This window comes from Crassostrea angulata, chromosome 2, assembly GCF_025612915.1.
Source record: "Crassostrea angulata isolate pt1a10 chromosome 2, ASM2561291v2, whole genome shotgun sequence".
In the NCBI taxonomy this organism is placed as follows: domain Eukaryota; kingdom Metazoa; phylum Mollusca; class Bivalvia; order Ostreida; family Ostreidae; genus Magallana; species Magallana angulata.
The window spans coordinates 25,751,824-25,760,770 of NC_069112.1; the positions used below are offsets into that span (position 1 = coordinate 25,751,824).

Here is an 8,947-nt window from a genome sequence, read left to right on the forward strand (position 1 = left end):
TTTAACAGGCAACCAAAATTTGAGTGTCATTCGTTGAGTTATAATCAAGTTATAGAGCTTAAAATTCTTCGCAATGTAAACAAAGCTTTCATTTCTTTGGCCCTCTGAGACGTTTTACCATCCAACACATGACAGTCCTTTGTTGGTTTGTTTGTCAGCGACCACTACAATAAATACAGAAAACGCTCTAGATACCCAATTGTTTTATACAATGATAGGGATTGGACAAAAAACAGACAAGAAATGATTTAAATGAAAAAAAAGAAGGTAAAAAAAATTCTCCATACCCCTCCCCAATTTAATGAAAAACAACACAAAAACAATTAACGCCATACAATACACAAATTGTTAATGAATTTGTTTAACTAATCTAAATGATAAGGTTAACCACCCCCCCCCCCCTCCACCCCAACCCCTTTCGTACACAGAACAAGTATCTTACAATGTTACATTGCACTCAGTTTATTTACATTGTGTGTCACGAATTACTCAAATCTTATATATGTACATTTGTAATATTCTTTTCTTGAACGGCGCTTTTAAAACTGTCACCATATACACGTTTTTCACAGCACAGAGATAACGACGTCATGGACGTGTATATATCTGTATGTTCGGTATGTTTGAAGTTTCAAGAGTCCAAGAATTTACTAGTCCAAATTACTTACAAGTAATTCTTCCTGAAACATCCACGCCTCTTTTCGTTTGAGGTTACAAGACCAATATTTCTTTCATAATTAATAATTTACTGTTACTATTGAGTGACTTTTTCTAGGTGTGTTAATCCCCCTTAAAACTTAGCGAAACTTTTAGGAATTGTACCTTACACCTATTCTAAATGTCTGTCAAATTTGAATTAAGATAAACAATATTAAAAGAAAGTTATAATATCCGGCGGCATGAAATCTTTTTTCCGAGAAAAGAAATGTCGACGCTTTGATACTTGTGTCCAATGAATTAATGCTGGACTTACACTTAAAATCTGTGTTTCCATTGTTATCAAACTGTGAAGGTACCGAATGAATTCCTAAGAAGGATAACTCTTGGTTTTTTTACGCACAAGGTTTATTTGAATTAATTTCGCACTGTACGTTTCTCAGGACTTGGACTCTCCGTGGTTATAATAGACAAATCAGCAGCAATTAATCGTTTCTGACAGCATGCAGTTCAAAACAACAGGAGAACGTATATCAGTTGGGTAATTGATTAATTTAAACATATTTTATTGAGTAATCAAATGGATTAGGCAACAGGCAAAGTTTATATATAAACCCTCTCCAAATTACAAAGTCAAGAAGTGGTGTTATAAAATAATCATAGAATATAGTATATAGTATAATTTACCAGTTTACAGAGTGATATATTATTGATATTTTATGTATACAAGACAAAGGATAATTGGATAATAAATAATAAGCTTTACTTTTGTCATATGATTATAAATTGTAAGTTAATTTGTTGTTTAGCATATACATGACACATTCATTCCTACATTTATAAACCCATCACCTCATTCTTTCATACCGACAGACAGACATAGAATATTGGTGTCATGATCCAGCCCATTTGAGAGAAACAGTGATTAAAAAAAGAACTAATAAGTAAAAAAAAAAAAAAAAAAAGTTGGTTAACTGGGAGTCTAGGTCACCTTCCAATCAACATGTTTAAATATTTTCAAACAGATGTTTCAAAATTCGATTTCTTCAATGAAATCTTAAATTAAATTAGCGAATTATTTTTACACACAATTACCACTGTGCGATATAGAATTCAGAGATGAAAAAACCGTTGCTATGGCAACGAGCTGAAAATTAAGGAAAATACTATTGTTTTAAGGCATTTGTTAATAAGTATTACTCATATAAATAATTGCCGTTGCTATGGACTTTGCAAAAAGTAAACATTTTTGTGTGCTCTTCTACGATGAATATTTCTAGTAGGTGAATTTTTACAGATACCAACAAAAATCTCTAAAATCAGGAAAACCAGCCTATCGAAATAACTATTAATTTTTACCATTGTTTGCCCTTTTTTCATTTTATGACCTTTTTACCAGAGCAATAGATGTCAATTTTCATACATAAAATTTATATTGCATTATAATTGATAGGGATGCTAAATATAAACAGTTACCTATTTTGGCTAATTAAACAACGAAGAAAATCAATTTTAATAGTTTTTTAAAAAGATTTCCACCGTACCATAATATTTTTAAAAAACTGGTAGGTGGAACAATACTCCACGTGAAGACCGCAAGTGCGGCTAATGTGAAGCCAATCAAATTTGCGATGAATTTCATTATGTTTTAGAATGTAGTGCACTGTCACCTGTAAGAAAAAAATTGTTTAGTAATTATTATCTTAAAAACCCAAACATTTTAAAATTTAGAACACTTATGTCATCTTCAAATCATATAATACTTATAAAAATGTGTACTTTAATTAGAAAAATATTTGATTTGGTCGGTCATCCTTGGTCACGATTTTTGTCCAAAATTATTATCCCGATTTTAATAATTACAATGCTTCAGTGATGCATTCTTAATATGCAAACAAAATTTGAGTGTCTTTGTTGTGTTATTGAAGCGAGTTACAGAGCTTACAATTCATTGACATGTAAACAATGCTTTTGTGTACATTTTGAATGTTGAAGTGAAAATTTCAAATTTAGACCTAAAATGAATGTGTTAAACGTTAGGAGGTGTTTATATATGCTTCAAATGAATGAGAAGATATAGAAAAATCACCTTGAATAAGGGTTTTAATTGATAAATTGAACCTATGTAAACAAAAACAGGGCACGAGCCTTGTTTACATGACACAGATTTGTGAGCTCTGTATCTTGCTTAAAACTTAGACTGACTCTCAAATTTCATTTAATCATTAGAAATGCATTAAAAAAGCATGGTAAATAATAAAAATAGAAAATAGAATTTGACGAAAATCGTGACCATGTCCCTTTAATGCATGCCGTATGAAAACCAGAAATCACAGATATAATGTATAAATAACTGTATGATAAAGTGAAAAACGTCTTATCGGACTGATCTGAACGTGAAAGAGTTAAGGGGGCTGGGTGGACAACAAGTTAACCATCAGGGGTCATCTCAAAGTTTGTTAATTTTTAACATAGGACCCTATGGGATTAACAAGTTAACCATCAGATGTACCGTGAACTTTGACATACATTTATCATAACTATGGGCATAAAGTTTCATTCAGTAGAGAAAAAAATTCAAATATTTTAGCTTTAAAACTTGAACATTTTTCTTTATCTTTATACATGTACATGCAGAGCTTTTTATTCTTAATGAGATTAAAAAAGTCTTAAAGTTAATATGCCCATCGAACCCTACTACAAAGTAGTTATTTTGCAGCAAGGATAAAATGTTCATAGAGTATTCATGGGGCCATTTGATTATTACGAGGAAATATATTTTATCAGCAAAATATGTATAATATTTTGCAAATTGCCGAAATGTTTATAATTATTTGAGTTATTTCAAGAATTTGCCATATTTACATTTACATTTACATATTTTCATTTAATCTTTTTACAGCAATAAATATCATGATAGAAAATGCATTATAATTAAGGATGTTAACGAGTATAGTACTTGACTATCTCTCGTTCACAACGATCATCGACAAAAATTTTCTCTTTGTTATTTGAAAAATTTAATACATTTTATTTCTTCTTAACACGGCAGCTTTTGGGCCTAGGAATATAAATACAGTGAAAAACGTCCATTATAAATTGCCACGGACGGGCGATTTTGCTTTGTTAATAGATTTTTTTGTGAAGTTAAAATTATGTAATTATTAATTAAAACAGCAATTTACATATCAATTAAAATTGAAAAAAAATTACCTTCACTGTTGTGAACTGTACAGCAACTATAATCGCTAAGGACGTCAGTACTGTGAAAGAATTTATAACGCAAGAGAATGTAATATCTGTTATATAACTATGCCTGCAATTATAGAGATTTAACATACAGATCTCTTAGTTTCCCTTTCCGTGCATCAGAAAGAAAAACATGTATCTATACTTGATTTGTTTTGAGGTAAAAGACCATCTATTGAATAAAAATGAGAGTTCTTTCTGACATCACTTTTATTTGATTGTGCACATCTTGAATATAAATAAACCAAGCTTGTTATGAGATATGCTTTTATCAATATCATTTTACAATATGAATGCAGTGCGTGGTTATAAAATAACATAATATGTAGTCATTATTGGATCTGCTTTGGGGTAAACTGAAACCCATCTGCATGTTAAATGGAAATAAAATCTATATTTGACAATTCTCTTGAGATCCCATCCTGGATAGACTACGCTCGTTTCAAAGCATGCTTCTTTATATCTATGATGTTAGTTTAGCTTACTAAATTAATCTGAGATTACGGAACAGGGATTTAGGGAACTGAAGTCCGCATGGAAATTCAGTCTGTGCAAAATAGGACTGCTTACTATTCCCTCGGTGCCAAAAAGAACGCTTCCAATATCACAACCCGTGGGGACCTGGGATGGTGTACGGCATTCACAAAACTAAGACTCTTTTTTTGTATACAAGCTTTAAATGAAAACAGGTTGATTAAAATATACTTAATATTGGTAACAAATTCAGAACATAATGATTGCATGAAAATAGTCTAGACACACGTTTTTATGCTTGAAATATACATCGTAGAAATAAGAGAAGCAGTTATTATTATGTTTCCTGATAATACCTTTTATGTGACATGTGTTTTCTTCTTGTTTTATCACAAACGATATTTGTTTACATTTATAAGTCTCCTATTTGGGCATTTGTAGATTATGTAATTAATTGGTGCTATCGCTAGGTCAAGATCCTAAATTTAATACTATCTGGGTAGGATGATATTTAAACCAATCAGCGTGGCTCCTCTAGACCACGTGATCATTCTTGTTTTATTTACTAGAGGGGACAGCCACGCTGTATTTTAAGAAGATCATTTGGGAAAACCCTCCATCCACCCCTTTCTTCCGCCATAATTATAATTTTCACTTTATTTCTATTTTCATGTATTGGTATACTATGTATCTTGTCATTGCGTGTATCTTGTTATTTTCCACCCTTTTTTGATGTTTGGCATATATCATTGCCTTGATTTTTGATATGTTTTACTATTGGGGGTCAGCATATTGCATAATGTACTGCCAAAGACTTTACACAGTAGTCAGTTGTTTTCTAGTCTATGCTGACCCCCTTGATGGTGTATATATTTATTTTTCGTCATTTACTTCAATAAATGACATGTGTTCATTTCTATACCTGTTTTGTTTTCACTATGCTCAACATCAAAAAACTAAGTGCAGTTGTCTTGGCTTTAAATAACATAGGAACATAAAGTATATTATCAAACGTTTGCAATTGTTCATTACCTCTAGAGATAGAAAAAGGTAGATATACAACGGCAGTAACTCCATTAAATTTTGGAATGTGTAAATATTGTGCAGATAAAGTTTAAGCGGATGAAAAACACTTTTAAAACATTGTGAATTTTAATCTGTTTGCGCTTCTTTTATTTCAATTCATTTGCCCAGTTTGTTTGTCATTAGTTTCCCTAATGCTCACATAAATGTCGAAATGTCTGAGGCGTAAAAATCTGCCAAAATCCACAAAAAAATGTTCTACAAAATATTTTAATTGTATTCAGGACACATCTTCTGTGCTGAAAGAGATCATTTTTGAATTATATACACGTATCTTTATATGATTTGTATTCATAAATCCCTTCGATGTATTTCATATGCCTTGACTATAATATACCTTGTTCGAAGGACCCACGACCAGTTACAATCATAATGCTTTTGTCATAAATACAAACAAAATGGCGATCTCCGTTTAGTCATTAGCAAGTGTCTCGTTACTAATCCATGCTGTTCTGTTTATGTGCCCCTAATAATGTTCATCAGTGGGCATCAGAGCAATAATTTCTTTTAAGACCTACCATCGCCATATGCTAAATGAACATAAACTCTCGGTTAGCTCATGTCTATCGAATGTTACAAACCCTAATCAAAACAACAGTTGCAAAATCATCAACCTTCCGTGCAGTTCATCCACATTATCACTCTCCACAACACGAGCTCAGTCTGCCTCTCTGTTTTCCCACAGGAATAAGTCGAATTGCACTCGAAAGAAAAGCCCCATATAACGCTACATGCAGTTGTTTGGTCAGCACCAATATGTCATCAGAAATTCTCGCCAATTCCATCTTCAAATACTATGTTTTCAAATAACCGGATTACTTTAACGGAAGCTAAGCTGATCGCCACCGTTTTTATTGAGAGGACGTTAATACTTTTTGTAAATTTCCACTAAATTTCGTTTTCACAAAATATGGTTATTCTTATTTATATTGTTGATTAAATGTATAGCAACCCTGTAGAATATTTTATGTGACGCCATTTTAATCAAAGCGACTTCCTATACTCTGCCTGAAGATAATTACTCGATATCTATAAGTAACTCATGGTTCAAACAATGTTCATTCAAAAGAATGACATTTGTTCAAGATTTCTTCTTTCAAACGCCCTCTTTAACTTATTAGCTAAAATGTGATGTCCACAGTGATTTTGTATTGCAAAGGACCCGGATTTTAACTTTGAAAAATTATGTATACGATGCCTGTTAAAAACGTGTTTTCATGCTATAAACACAAGAAGTATTGGTTTCCAAACCACACGACGTTTTGTGTCTAAATCTTGACCATTTACAGTGATAAATTGCAACATTTAGGTATGAATGGGCCAAGACTCCATCTTAAAAGTACTTTAATTAAAAGAATAAGTTTTCATTCTTTTTTATAATTGATTTATTAAACTTGAGTCTAAACCCAGTATGGGTCAAAATTCATATTTTCCCAAAACTTCAAAATATTGTTTATAACTGCCAAACTATAAAAGTTATTCACCTTGATTGGCATGTGTGAACGTAGCTCAATGTAATAGGCGGAGGACTTTAAACAGTATCTCTGAGAGGGTGTTCGAATCATATCCTGTTTTAATTCTACGCATTTGCTTCCTTTTAAGTGAAACATGGTTTTTCGAAAATGTACATAGTATATAGAATTAATTTTTTTTTAATTAAACTCTTAAGAAAGCGGCAAAATATATTTAATGATCTTGTCCACTCCAAATAACGTTTAGTAAACAAAAGCACAGTTAAAGATTGTTTGAGATCAAGTTGTAATGTAGGAAAATAATCATAGAAATGAAAATAGTAAAAGTTTTGTTAATGGTCAGATGATGCAGTTCTATATTATAAATGTACCAATGCACACGTTCAAATATAAGATTCCTTTATAGGAGATTAACATAAGTCGTTTAAATATCCTTAAGGTGCGGGGGTTTCAACAGGCATTGTACGCACTTCTACTTTATGTTGATTTTGAACGATTATAATTTATATAAATATACAAAGGAAACATTATGCAGGCCTTAATCAAGAAAAATATTACATGTAATCTTTGTTTTTCTATCTTTTTCTCCTTTATCTATTTGTTACCTCTCTTTCTCTTAATTATTTAATCAATTCAACGATCAATGAGTCAATGAATCACCATACTTACCATTATCCTTTAAGTACTACTTTTTAAATACACATCGATTTAAAAAAAATGTACATAGTGTGTATATCTCTCAGGATTCTCCAAAAAAAAAAAAATCCTTAATTTAAAAAAAAAAAGACATGTAAGATTAAAATATTTTTTTAACCTTTTTTTTTATTCATGCATGACTTTGAACTCGAAACATTCAATGTTTTCCTAATTGTCATTATTGTTCTGAAAAAAAAAAATACCGATTAATTGATGCAGTACGCATTTCATATAATGTAAGTTGGTTTGATTTAATGTTAGTTTAAAGAGCAATCAAAATTTAGAATTTACAGGTCAAATTTATCTTACAAGTCGGAAGAAATTGTGTGATTTACAATCTTGTCAAATAATGTATTGAATGGAAAAATGACCAATATCCAAAATTTCTTTTCTGTTTAAAAGGAAACACAAACAGAAAAATGATAATTGCTTTTCGCTCAGCAAGAAGCATTTTGTTGTCTCAATAGAATGTAATAACAAGAGGCCCATGGGCCACATCGCTCACCTGAGGAACAACAGGTATGATAAAGTCAGCTTAATGGAGTCATAATACAATCTGGACAATGTACATTAATACATGTAGATCCTGTATAAATAAAATCCATTTTTCCCCCTTGGAACTCGGATAGCCCTGATTGCTGCCAATATTTACAAGAGCAGACTTTAATCACCGCTCCTGCACATATATAGGGACTCAACGTTACGCAGGCAGGGATGACTGCACACCTACGCAACTCAACAGGTACCAACGTTAACGCAAGCAGAGATAACGCAAGCAGGGATGACCGCATACTTGCGCCAACAGCTCAACCTAACGCAGGCGCTGCAATCAGCACCAATACAAGCAGGTATGACCGCACACTTGTATTAATGCGATACAGGGCAGAAATGACCACACATTCTGTATCGTTGGTTAGAAAAACACGAAGATTAGATAGACCAGGGATGTTAACACCCTCAATCTCTCTGTACGTGTTCAAGTTTATCCCCAAACAGTCGCTCAGTACAAAGCAATAGACACTGTCCCTATATATGTGCCGGCCTAAAATAATTCATAGTATCTAAAAATTGGAAATCAAAAATAAACAAACTAATCCAGCCTAACCCAAAACTACTTATGCAAAACAACTTATATACATTGAATATTTATTATTGTATAAAAATAATCATCACAATAATTGGTTAACAGTGGATGCATTAATTAAAATAATCAAGAATCAATAAATCAAGGCAATAACCCAAAACAGTAATACAAAAAGATTCTAATGAAAAAATAGCTGCCTGCTTCAATTTTATAGTCATATCACATGTTGAGT

At 31.8% G+C, this 8,947-nt stretch overlaps 1 long non-coding RNA gene across 2 annotated transcripts in view; it reads right to left on the reverse strand.

Moving 5' to 3' along the window:
* Positions 1-7,738: 7,738 nt before the first annotated feature.
* Positions 7,739-8,947, reverse strand: part of LOC128171817 (uncharacterized) — a 5,591-nt gene continuing 4,382 nt past the window's right edge. For both annotated transcript variants that reach the window (XR_008242147.1, XR_008242148.1), the window contains exon 4: positions 7,739-7,817. This is a non-coding gene — a long non-coding RNA (uncharacterized LOC128171817). The remainder of the gene's footprint in view (positions 7,818-8,947) is intronic.